Source organism: Ictidomys tridecemlineatus, chromosome 3 (genome assembly GCF_052094955.1).
Source record: "Ictidomys tridecemlineatus isolate mIctTri1 chromosome 3, mIctTri1.hap1, whole genome shotgun sequence".
Lineage (NCBI taxonomy): Eukaryota > Metazoa > Chordata > Mammalia > Rodentia > Sciuridae > Ictidomys > Ictidomys tridecemlineatus.
In genome coordinates, this window is record NC_135479.1 from 18,661,940 (window position 1) to 18,675,639 (window position 13,700).

Sequence of the window (13,700 nt, forward strand, 5' to 3'; positions counted from 1 at the left end):
CTGAGCTGCTGGCATTACAGGTGTGTGCCGTCATGCCCAGCTTCTGCTTAGGAATGTGTTTTCCTCCATTACCTTTCTTTTTGCTGTTGCTGTTGTTTACAATACTGGAGATTGAATCCAGGAGTGCTCTACCACTGATCTACATCCCTAGCCTGTTGTATTTTTAAGATTTATTTTTAGTTGTCAATGGACCTTTATTTTTATTTATTTATATGTGGTGCTGAAAATCAAACCCAGGGCCTCACACATGCTAGGCAAGTGCTCTATCACTGAACCACATCATCCCTTTTTAATTTCTTAAGACAGCAATTTAGCCAAGATTAGCCTCAAACTTGTGATCCTCTTGTCTCAGCCTCCTGAGTGGCTGAGATTACAAGCATGGCACAGGTTACTCTGCCCAGCTTGTTTTATTTTTTTAAGATGGGTGTTGTGTTGCAGGCTAGTCTCAAACTCATGCTCTGGAGTGATATTCCTGCCTTGGCCTCCCAAGTATCTGTGACTATAGATGTGTGGCTCCTCCTCTTCCCTTTCTTTCCCCCCTCCTCCTCCCCTTCCTCCTTCCCCCTCCTCCTCCTCCCCTTCCTCCTTACCCCCTCCTCCTCTTCCCCCTCCTCCTTCCCCCCTCTCCTCCTCCCCCCCTTCCTCCTTCCCCCTTCCTCCTCCTCCACATCCCCCTCCTCCTTCCCCCCTCCTCCTCCTCCTCTTCCTCCTCCCCCCTTCTCCCCTTCCTCCTTCCCCCTCTTCCCCATCCCCTCCTCCTTTTTCCCAGTGTTGGGGATTGAACACCAGGGCTTTGTCCTGTACTACTGAGCTACAACCCTAGCCCCTTAGTTTTTTTGTCTTTTTTTTTTTCTGTGTGTGTGTGTGTGTGTGTGTGTGTGACATTGGGGATGGAACCCAGGGCCTTATGCATGCTAACCAAGCATTCTACCAATGAACTACAACCCCAGCCCTAGCTGGAACATTTTAGAGAGAGGCTGGCAGGATGCAGTGAGTAGGTTGTCTGTGACTGTAGAGTTGGGAAGGACCCCCATGCTGAAGGTCCCCCCAAATCAAATGCCTGTCATCTCAGAGTAAAGGAAAAGACTGAGTCTCCAAGTGATTGGCCTAGATCCTAGGACCTCTTTTTCCTCTTTGAAAAGGGATTATTTAGCTTCACTTTTTTTTTTTTTTTTTTTTACTTTTGGTATTGGGAATTTAACCCAGGGGTGCTTAACCACTGAGCCTTTTTATTTTTTATTTAGAGGCAGGGTCTTGCTGAGTTGCTTAGGGTCTCACTAAGTTTCTGAGGTTGGCTTTGAACTCATGATCCTCCTCAGCCTTCCAAGCTGCTGGGATTAAAAGCGTGCACCACCATGCCCAGCATGGCTTCACTCTTTAATAAATAGGTTTAAGGATAATGGAAACTCAGACCTAAAAGGAAGGAGTGAGTTCAGAGAACCAAGAAAAATGGGCGCAGAGACACCATCAGATCTCCAGCTGTGAAGTGGGATGCAAGAGTGAGTAAGCGAGGAGGGGTCCTAATAGCACTGTGATTAAACCCATAACAATAATAGCCAGTACTTCCTGAGCACTTTCTGGGTGCCAGATACTGTTCCAGGGTCAAGGTCCTGCCCAGGCTCACATAGCTAATTGATGGTAGAGCTGGGTGTTATGGTTTAGATATCGTGTCCCCCAAAAGCTCACATGTGAGACAATGCAAGAAGGTTTAGAAGAGAAATTATTGGTCTGTGAGAGTCTTAATGCAAACAGTGATTAACTTCTGGGAGTGTTTGAGTGGTAGCTAAAGTGGTAGGGTGTGGCTGGAGGAGGTGGGAATTGGGGGCGTGGCTTTGGGGGGTATATATTTATATCTGGCAAGTAGAGACCTCTCTCTGCTTTCTGATCCCCACTGGAGCTGCTTCCCCCTACCACACCCTTCTGCCATGATGTTCAGGTTCACCTTGAGCCCTGAGGAATGGAGCCAGCCTTCTATGGATTAAGACCTATGAAACCATAAGCCCTCAAATAAACTCTTCCTCCTCTACAGTTGTGCTGGTCGGGTCATTTACTCAAAGCAGCAAAAAAAAAAAAAAAAAAAAAAAAAAAAAGCTGACTAAAACACTGAGATTATAAACCAGGGAGTCTGACTTCAGGATCCACAAACTTAACTACTATGTCATTTTGCTTCTTAGAATTCCAAGGAACTGAGTTCTTAACCTGAGGCTTTGGGGAACATAAGTCCCCTATAATTATGTGCAAAACATCATGTGCCTATGCACACGTGCTTTATTCTGAGGGAGAATCCATAGCTTTCATATTTTTCTATGGGTCAGAAGACTGTTGCTCTGCTCTAGCTCAGAACAGGCTACACCCTCCTCCATCCCTCCCCATCCTTCATCTTCTCCAGATGCCTTATACTCCTAGGACAGACAACAGCTCTTGCTTGTACTATTGCAATACTTCCTGGTGGTCCCCCTAGTCTGAGCTTTCCTTCCTTCTGCTCATTCTTTCTAACATGCAAATGAGATCCCCTGTAAAATTCTTTAGAGCTGGGGGTATAACTCAGTAATAGAGCACTTGCTTAGCATGTGCAAGGCCCCAAATCTTTAAGCCCTTCTCAGTCACCAAAAGATAACATAAAAAAAATCCCTAGAGCCTACAGTGCTCTGGCGCCAGTCCCCATGCCTTACCCTGTCTCTCATCCAATCTCCCCCAAAATACCAATCCCTCTCCACCCCAGTCATTCTTTAAGCCCCAGCTCACTTGCTGCCTCTTCCAAGAAGCCTTCCTTGCCTGCCCCAGGTAGACCTAAGTTTCCTGCTCATTGGTTGCTTGGATTTGGGACCTACTTCCATTGTAGCTCACATCTATTGAGCACTATATATTGTCTTAAGGTTTCTCTCACATCTCCCTAATGGACTTTGCACTCCTTCTGGCCAAGACCTGTGTCTTTTCACCTTTGTGAATCAGCACTTGGCACACTGAAGATACTGAACAATGTCTGTTGAATGACTTAAAGCCTTTGTTAGGAGGCAACATGGAGGAATCTTGGCTCACTGCTATAAATACCTTCAGTTTTGAATAAGGAGCCTTACCTAATTAGTTACAATGGAGAACATATCTAGAATGTGTGTGTGTGTGTGTGTTTAAAGATAGCGTGCTGTACTAGCTGTGGAGTTAGACAAATCTTGATTCATAAACTTAAGTTACTTTATCCCTCTCTGAACCTTAGTTGCTTCAACTATGAAGAAAGAATACTATAATAAAATACTCCATCTTCCTCACTGGAATGCTGAGTTTCAATGAACGAATACATTGAAATGGCAACTCCATGCCTGGCATGTTGGCAGGGCCTCAACAAATGTGGGTTCCCTTTCCCCCATTTGAGTTTGCAAACATGTGCTTGGAAATTGTTATGGGAACCACATGGCTTGGCTTTGTGTGGATTTCAGCATATTTGCAAATGCACTTCTACCTGGTTTGTGTGTTTATCATATGAACAGTTATATTTGAATCAGTGTGATGATGCATGTGTTTATATTTATGTTTTCCTTGGTATGAACAGTGGTATATTTGGACAGCAAATGTGTACATATACCAAGAGTTTTGTGTGGCTATGTTGGTGGGTGGGTATTGCATGTTGAGTAACTGTATGAAATTAAATGTGGCTGTGCACTGCATATGGGGTGGGGGAGGGTGGCTTTGATTATGTGGTTTTGTACATATGAAGGCTGTGGATTCTAAGTGTGTAGCCAGTGTATGTAAACCAACTGTCCAACAGAACCTTAAATTTCTTTCTTTCTTTCTTTCTTTCTTTCTTTCTTTCTTTCTTTCTTTCTTTCTTTCTTTCTTTCTGTTTTGTTTCAGGTATTAAGGATTTAGCCCAGTGATTTCCACATTCTAGGCAAAAGTGCTATTTCTGAGCTATATACCCAACCCTCCAATAGAACTGTGTACATGGAAATGTTTTCTATTTTCCCTATCCAATAGAGTAGCCACTAGCCTCTTGAACTGAGCACCTGAAATGTGGTTTTAAGATTCAGGAATTAAATCAGGTGGTAGTGCATGCCTGTTACCCCAGTTGCTCCCACTCCAGAAGCTAAGGCAGAAGGATGACAAGTTTAAAGCCAACCTCAGCAACACAGCGAGGCAGCAAGACCCTGTCTCTAAATAAAGCATAAAAAAGGACTGGGGATGTTGCTCAGTGGTTAAGCACCTCTGGATTCAATCCCTGGAATCAAAAAAAAAAAAAAAAAAAAAAGAAAAGAAGAAAGAAAGGAAGTAAGGAAGGAAGGAAGGAAGGAAGGAAAGAAAAAAGATTAAGGAACTAAAGATACAATTGTATTTAATTTAAAAATTTTTTTAGTTGTAGATGGACACAATACCTTTATTTATTTATTTAGTTAGTTTTTAGTTGTAGTTGGATATGATACCTTTATTTTATTTATTTTTCTGTGGTGCTTAGCCTTGAACCCAGGGCCTCCCATGTGCTAGGTGAGCACTCTACCACTGAGCCACAAACCCAGCCCCCTTTACTTTTTATTATTGTTATTATTATTATTATTATTATTATTATTATTATTATTTTGGTGTGGTGCTAAGGATCAAACCCAGTGCCTTTTTGTACTAGGCAAGCACTCTACCACTGAGCTACAATCTCAGCCAAATTGTATTTAATTTTAATTAATTTAAATGCAAATAGTCACAGGTACACTGTAGACAGAAACTTCAATCTTGTTTTCCAAACACAAGGTGATGTGCATCCCCCTCTCTCTTACCACGGAAAACCTACCCATCCAGTACCTGCGCAGGTACAAGGCCCTGCTAGAGCCCCGCCTGCGCATCTGCGAGTGTGTGGTGTGATTCGTACAGATGGGGCCTCCTCACCCCCCTCCCTCAAGTCCCCAGCGGAGCAGTGAATCAGCCTGACAATGAGGTGAGTCATTCATGAACTGCTCCGGGCCGGCCCAGCAGGCGGGAAGCGAACGTCAGCCAGCCTCCCAGCCCTACCCACCCCCCCCCCAACCCGGTGGGATCGCTCAACCCCACGCACTGCAGATGTTCGGGGAGAAACTGACGTGGGCCAATCAAGGCTCTGAAGCTCATCTCTTCCGCCCCTCCCTCTGGTTTGCAATCCATTCATCTCCTAGCCCCTCGCTCCCCTCGCTCCCCTCGGGTGGCTTGTGAGTCATCTGAAGATCTCCGTGAGGACGGAGACATCCAACTTCTCTATCATGTATGCCCCCATCTAACAGCCACCTCCCCAAGGTAACCCCAGTTGGTCCTCCTCCCATGCTGAGGGTTAGGGAAGGGGAGGCTGGACCCCTCGGGGGTGCCAAGGTCTAGTTTTGGAAACAAAGCTGACCCATTCAGTGCTGTGGGGCACAGTTTAGGGCAGATTGCAGCTGGCTGGACACCCCCCCCTCCCCCCCCCACACACAAAAAGGCATCCAGTTTGCTTGGGAGGAGCATTAAGACAAGCATAAGGGCTGGGGCTGGGGCTCAGGGTATAGTGCTTGCTTGACCTCTATGAGGCACTGGGTTCGATTCTCAGCACCACATATAAATAAATGAATGAATGAATGAACAAAATAAAGGTCCATTGACAACTAAAAAATATGTATTAAAAAGAAGAAAAGAAAAGAAAAAGCAAGCATGGATGCAGAAAGAAAGGAGATGCTGAAGGGTGCATCCTGGAGCACCAGTGGGTGGTTGGGAGCAGGGAATAGGGAAGGGGCAAGTGTTCCTCTGATTTCCAAGGAAGCTCCACACAGTTATATCCCCAGTGCCCGACCATCTTACAAAATGGTAGCCTCTACGCCCTGCACGCGTGTGTGTGTGTATATACACACACGCACAGTCCCACATTAATCAACCTTCTGCTCTTGGACTAAAAATTACCTGAGGCTCTGGCTTCTGATTTGGACAACCTGGTTCCAAGGTATCATCCCTTACTAGGTCAGAAGCCTTAAAGAAATTTCGAAGTGCTAGGGTACAGCTCAGTGAGAGTGCTTGCCTAGCATGTGTGAAGCTCTGGGTCAAATCCCTAGTACCATGCACACTTCGGCAGCACATATACTAAAATTGGAATGATACAGAGAAGATGAGCATGGCCCTTGCGCAAGTATGACATGCAGATTCGTGAAGCGTTCCATATTAAAAAAAAAAAAAATCCCAGTACCAACCAACCAAAAAATCAAATGAAAATTTGGAAACAACCTCAATGTCCAACAATAGGGGATCAAATAAGGAAACAACACAATGGAATACTGCATTACCACCAGAAATTATATAGGAGATTTGATACCAAGGGAGTATTTTCATGGAATGTTACATAAAAATTCAGATTGTAAGATATGTATAGTTGGATACAATTTTTCTTCAAAATAAGAGCAGAGAGAAAAAGATTTTAAAAAGTATAAAAGTCTTTACCTTATTTTATTTTATTTTTTAGCAGTACTGGGAATTGAAACCAGGGCCTTGCACATGCGAGGCAAGTGCTCTGTGCTGAGCTACGTCCACACCCTTTTTATTTTATTTTGAGACAGGGTCTCACTAAGTTATTCAGGCTGACCTCAAACTTGGGATCTTCCTGCGTCAGCTTCCTGAGTAGCTGATATTAAAGGCATGTGCCACCATGCCTAACAAATCTACTTAATTATTAACAACTGTTCTCACTGGATTATGGCTTTAGGAGTGGTTATATTTTCCTCTTTGCACTTTTCTGATCCTCCTCCCAGAATTTTTTTTTTTTTTCATGGCCATGTGCTGGGGATTGAACCTAGGGTTCAATGCTAGCCAAGTGCTCTACTACTGAGCTACATTCCCACCCCACCCCCAGAACTTCCTACAATAAGAGTTCATGAGTTTACAATAGAAAAAATATTAATATATTAAGAATTTTTAAAAGCTACTGGCCGTAGTAGTGCACACCTGTAATCCCAGGAGCTCGGGAGGCTGAGGCAGGAACATTTTGAGTTCAAAGCCAGCCTCAGCAATGGCAAGGTGCTAAGCAACTCAGCGAGACCCTATCTCTAAATAAAATATAAAATAGAGCTGGGGATGTGGCTCAGTGGTCGAGTGCCCTGAGTTCAATCTCTGGAACCAAAACAAAACAAAACATAAAGCTGTCTGTGGGGGTGGTAACAGGAATGAAATATAAATGGACATTTTATTGTGGTGATGAAAATGTTCTAAAAGTGGATTGTGGTGATAGTTATACAACTTAATAAATTAATAAAAACTATTGAATTGTATTCTTTTTTTTTTTTTTTTTTTTTAAAGAGAGAGTGAGAGAGGGGGACAGAGAGAGAGAGAGAGAGAGAGTTTTAACATTTATTTATTTATTTATTTTTCTTAGTTCTCGGCGGACACAACATCTTTGTTGGTATGTGGTGCTGCTGAGGATCGAACCCGGGCCGCACGCATGCTAGGCGAGCGCGCTACCGCTTGAGCCACATCCCCAGCCCCTGAATTGTATTCTTAAGATGGGTAAGTTTTATGTTATGTACAGTATACTTAAAATTGCTTTTTTTTTTTTTTTTTTTTGTGGTGCTGGGGATTGAACCCAGGACCTTGTGCATGCAATTGACAAGCACTCTACCAACTGAGCTATATCCCCAGCCCTTAAAATAGTTTTTGAAAAAATGTAAGCAAAAGTCATTTGCTGGGCTGTCTGCCATTAAGGTCACTCTTCTGACCTGATGTACTTCTGGGAGCCCTGAAACAACCCAAAGGTGTGAAAGTAGGATGTCAGATGAATTATTTGCTAATTCTAGTAGCCTTAATCTAGGGTCCTTGCTCCAGCAGGATCCCTGGGGCAGGAAAATAGACTTGGGAATGGACTTTCGGGCTTGTATCTGAATCCCCAAGCCCCCACAGAGGATGATTCTACAAAGCCTGGGAGAGTGGGATGAGGAGCACAGGTACTGGAAATAGCAAGGTGAAAGCGGGTAAGGGGTAGAAGTAATTTCCGGTATGGAAAGTAAATGTAGGTTCAGTGAGTGGCTGTGGCTAAAGCCAGAGGACCAGTTTTGGGGTGAGGCTGAGGATTACCCTTGGCCAGGCCCCATGCCCCTCTTCATACAAGTACTCCATATCATCCCCCAACAACCCAGGAGGAAGATGTCACAGATGAAGAAACAGAAATCCAAGCAATTACTAAGTAAACTTCCAAACTCACATAGCTGTTAAGTAGAAGAACCGCAGACCAGATTGAGGATTTTACCTTCTGGAGGTGCTTTCCACAAAGGCAAGGGAGTCCACTGATTATACCAGTGTTAAATCAGGCCCTGGACTCTGATAACTTGGGTTCAGACCTTGTGTCTACACTTCTTGGGTTTATGGCTTTTGGTAAGTTTCCTTAGCTTCAGGTCCTTCATCCTAAAAGTGAGACTGGGACTGGGAATATATCTCAGTGGAGACAGAACACTTGCTTAGCATGTGCAGGCCCTGGGTTCTGCCCCCAGAAGCAAAAGAAAAACAAAGTGGGGATGATAATAATACTGATGCTCTCCCAAGGAGATGTTAAGGGAGGATTAAATGGTATAGGTAAAGGGTGTTACTTGGGCTGGACGTGGTGGTAGGCTGAGACAGGAGGATCATGAGTTCAAAGCCAGCCTCAGCAAAAGTGAGGCTCTAAGCAACTCAGTGAGACCTTGTCTCTAAATAAAAGACAAAATAGGACTGGGGATGTGCCTCAGTGGTCAAGTGCCCCTGAGTTCGATCCCTGGTACCAAAAAAAGAAAAAAAAAAGTGTGTTACTTGCTGCTCTGTCTGCCAGGTAGGCATGTGTCCTCTAGATGTGTCAGGACCCTGTTGCTTGGGAAGGAAGGACTATACCTTCAAGATGCTACAAATTGAGGACTTTCTATTAGGGATTCCCTAGATCCTTAGTGAGTTCCCAGGAAAAACAGATAGGCCTGTTTATGGGAGGCTCCTCAAAGCTAGAGAGAACCTGCGTGGCTCTGGGCGCTGTCCTGACCCATTAACTTAATAATTGCTTAACTTTCCTGAGCCTCTGCCTTCTTATCTATAAGATGGAGTCTGTAATATCTACTTTGTAGAGTTATAAGAATGATAATATGTGTGACAGAGTCTTTCAAAAGAAAAATCTCTGGATGAATACAGTGGCACACCCCTATAATCCCACCTACTTGGGAGGCTGAGGCTCCAGGAGGATTGCAAGTTTGAGGCTAGCATTGGTAACTTAGTGAGACCCTGCCTCAAAAAAAATTTTTTTGTGGGGTACAGGGGGTTAAACCCAGGGACTCTTAACCCTGAGCTACATCCCCAGCCCTTTGTTGTATTTTATTTTGAGACAGGATCTTGCTAAGTTGCTTGGGGTTAGTTGCTGAGGCTGGCTTTGAAATTGTAATCCTTCTGTCTTAGCCTCCTGAACCTCTGGGATTGCAGGGGTGTGCCACTGCACCCAGCTTTCAAAAAATTTTTTTAAAGAAGAGAGAGAGAGAGAGAGAGAGAATTTTTAAATATTTATTTTTCAGTTTTTTTCGGTGGACACAACATCTTTATTTATTTATTTTTATGTGGTGCTGAGGATCAAACCCAGCGCCCTGTGCATGCCAGGTGAGCGCGTTACCACTTGAGCCACATCCCCAGCCCTCAAATAAAAAAAAAAAAAAAATTTAAAAAGAAAAATGGCTAGAGATGTAGCTTAGTGGTAAAGCACTCCTAAGGAGGCACAGAGCCTCTGTGAGAGTGCATTAGGATGTCTGTATGCCACATCAGAATAAATAAAATAAAACAAAAATAAATAAAATAAAATAAAATAAAAAGGGCTAGGGGTGGGACTCATTGGTAGAAGGCTTCTGGGTTCATTCCCCCATACTGAAAAGAGAGGGAAAAGAAAAAGAAAGAAATTCTCTCAATAGGGGCTGGGGAGGTGGCTCAAGCGGTAGCGCGCTCGCCTGGCATGCGTGCGGCCCAGGTTCAATCCTCAGCACCACATACAAACAAAGATGTTGTGTCCGCCGAAAACTAATAAATAAATATTAAAAATTCTCTCTCTCTCTCTCAAAAAAAAATTAAAAAAAATTCTCTCAATAACCATTTATGAAAAAGCTGTACAAAATGTATGTTAACCAAAGATAGCTTGCTGGAGGGAGGGCATTCGGGCCAGTGTTTGTTGCCAATGCGCCATGCCTCTCTATGTGGCGTTTAAGTCCACTGTGTCTTGTCCTCTATTGTTTCATGACCTCAGAGCCAAGAGAGCCTTCCAGAATCACTGGCTTCATACCTCTAATCACAAAGGGAAATTGAGTCTCAGGACAAATGATTTGCCTGAGCTTCTAGTCAGAGGTGATCTCTATTCCCCCGGGGGCATGACCATGCTGTGTTCCACAGGATGGATGGTAAGCTCCCTGAGGGGTAGGCACATTGGCACCTTCTGTCCTTTCCCAGCATTTTTCTGGACATGCTCTGTCCAGAGAAGACACCTTGGGAAGAACCCTTAAAGTATGTTGTCACTTGTGTTCATGTGGCCTTGAGTCCTGAGCTGGTATGCAGGAACCCTAGACAGTCCAGAAAATCTTGAGCCTCAGTTCCAATTTCCAGCAAGAGGGATGGGAAATGTTAGACTTTCTTCAAGTCTCTGCCTTTCTTGCTGTTAGAAGGATAAAGAGGCAGGGCTGGGGAATATAGCTCAGTTGGTAGAGTGTTTGCCTCGCTTGCACAAGGCCCTGGGTTCAATCCTCAGTACAAAAAAAAAAAAAAAACAAGAAGAAGAAGAAGAAAATGAAGGTGGCCATATATAGAGCCATGTGTGGTAATCCCAGCTACCTAAGAGCCTGAGGCAGGATGATTGCAAGTTCAAGGCCAGCCTGGGCAATAAGCAAGACCCTGTCTCAAAATAAAAAATAATAAAAAGAGCTGAGGCTGGGGTTGTGGCTCAGTGGCAGAACACTTGCCTCACAAATGTGAGGCACAGGGTTTGATCCTCAGCACCACATAAAAATAAATAAACAAAACAAAGATATTGGGTCCATGTATAATTAAATTTTAAAAAGAGAGAGAGAGAGCGAGAGAGCGCTGAGCAGTAGAGCACCTCTGGGGTCAATTATCAGTACTGAGAAGAAGAAATTAAAAAAAAAAAAAAAAAAAGAAGAAGGCAGCTCAATGTGTTCCATTCCAGGTTCCTAAAAGGAGCTGGGCTGTGAAGCCTTGTCCTGGGGTCCCACCTCTGTCCCAGGCCTTCTGGTCACCTGCTATTGTTTAGCAGGTAGCCAGGGTTTAGGAAAGCTCTTGACCAATATGCAATCTGCAGTCAAGAGGACTGACCACTTTTCTTTTTTTTTTTTTTAATTTTTAATATTTATTTATTTATTTTTTAGTTTTTGGCGGACACAACATCTTTGTTTGCATGTGGTGCTGAGGATCGAACCCGGGCCGCACACATGCCAGGCGAGCGCACTACCGCTTGAGCCACATCCCCAGCCCTAAGGACTGACCACTTTTCTTGCTTTCTCTTTCTATATATACATACATGCATTATATTTATTATTATTATTATTATTAGGTACCCGGACATGGTGGTAGCTGTACCAAGAATAATTTTTATTTTTAAACAAATTCACCACCCCTGCCTTGTTCTAGGAGTCATGGTGCTGGCTTTCCTAGGCTTAGCCATTGCTAAGTGTGGAGAGAGTGACACCAGTCCCCAACTTCTAGACCAGGAAGGGAGGCAGGAGCCCTAGGAAGTGACTCCAGGTGTCAAAAACTAGGTAAGGGTCCTCACTTCTAGCCAGGTCCTCCCTGTTTTAATGTTGTTTTTGTTTGTTTTGAGCTACGATTCTAGAATAGAGTTAGCTGGCAGAAGTGGAAAACTCCTCAGAAGTCATCTCTCCAACCACAAGTTTTACAGTTGAGGAAACAGGCCCTGGGGGATGGCGGCTTGAGCAAGGCCCCTGTTGCCCTTCCCCCAAACATCTCAGAGTCAAGCATGACTGTGGCTGGATGCTGGCCCAAATGGGTTTCTTTTTGCCTCAAGCCCAGAGAAGAGGGCCCTGGAGGTGGGGAGGAAAGGGAAAGGAGGAAGAAATTGTTTTTCCACCCTTCCTTCTCAACTTCACCTTGTTGGATTAGCCAGAAATGTATCCATCTGGAAGATTATCATCTAGTCCCATCCTCTCATGATACAAATAAAGAAACGGGGCCCATTCACATTCCACTGCTGCAGAAAGAAAGAGAGAAAAAGAAAAGAAATAAGGGCCCAGAGAGAGGAAACAAGCTGTCTGGTCTCATACAGGGGATACCTGGGCCAAACCCAGGCATCCTAGGGGCGGTTTTCCTGAAGTTCTACATCTTTCTAAGTATCATCCCTTGGCTTGGTGCCTGGGGCACATGGAGTTTGCTCTAAAATAAACTTTCCTTTGGCTCTAGCGCTGTGAACAGTCCAAAGGCAGGATTGGGTCTTAAGTACACTGAAAGAATGAAAGTCCAGCTTAAATTTTGAACCTTGGCAACTATGCTGAACATTGTCACATCTGCTGTCATACCTAATTTGGGACTCAAAATGTCAGAACTGAAAGGGGCCTCAGAGAACAGAAGTCTAAGTTCAGTTTCCCAGATATAGAGACCAAGGCCCTGAGGGGAAACGACTCATTCAATCTCACACCAAGATGGAGTTGTCCTGTGAATCCAAGTTTCCTCACCTCCTGACCTGTCATCTTCTCCTCCTCCTTCTTTGCAGTCCCCACAGTACTTATCATTGTGCTGGCCTCATAATTTTTCAATATGCTCAATAAATTCTTGCTGAATGGTGTATACACAAGATGCCTTTGTATATAAGACACTTTACATAATTGATGTAAACCTCAGAGTACATATTGTCTTTGATAATCGTCTAATAAATGATTATTGCTTCGGTTTACCAGCTCAGTCCTTCCTCATTCTATATTCTGTCCAAGAGTGCATTTAGGGAGAACTGGACTGTTTCTCCCACAGTCACTCTTTGGAGGCTACTTAAATATGGGCCCACCAAGGACCAGAACTGTGGGCGAAGGGCATGGGGGTAAGAAAGATGGTGGAATGAGTTAGACATCATAACCCTAAATACACGTATGAAGACATAAATGGTGTGAAAATACTTTGTGTACAACCAGTGACTTGAAAAATTGTACTCTGTGTAATATGAAATGAATTGCATTCTGCCGTCATATATCATAAATTAGAATAAATAAATAATTTAATTTAAAAAAAAGAACTGTAAGCTAGATCACTCTGGGCAGAACCTTTGGAATTCTGCCCATGGATCTAAAGATTTCTACTCTAGAGAAATTCTGGGTGAGACTTTGGAGGTGATGGCACATTGGAACTGGAAACTTGTCTATTTCCTAGGCATTGTTAACCCTAGAGGACACAGAACCTGAGTGAGCGAGGGGTGTGGAGGAGGTGGGGGCTGATGGTCAGCTCAGCAGTGTCCACCATACAGAGAGCAAGGTTGCACTATCTCCTGCCCCAAGTCATGACCAAGACATTCTCATGATTCCAGACAGATATAGTAACTCCCAGAGCCCCCAGCAGTGTTGCTCACCAGTCCTCATTCCTCTCCCAGCCCCTTCCCAAAGTCCAATTCCCGTACCACATGCTGGGCTATAGTTTAAAAGTATGGCTCTCCTCTTCTTTCCACCAAGAGACCAAGTTTGCCATTGGCTACCAAGTCAGAAGTTCCCAGTCAGCTACTGGAGTCCATCTGCAGGTTC

At 44.0% G+C, this 13,700-nt stretch overlaps 1 non-coding gene across 1 annotated transcript; it reads left to right on the top strand.

The window, feature by feature from the left end:
- Positions 1-6,038: 6,038 nt before the first annotated feature.
- LOC120884558 (U6 spliceosomal RNA) lies at positions 6,039-6,143 on the top strand. Its single transcript, XR_005726993.1, has one exon. It is a non-coding gene; the product is annotated as a U6 spliceosomal RNA (small nuclear RNA).
- The last annotated feature ends 7,557 nt before the right edge of the window (positions 6,144-13,700 follow it).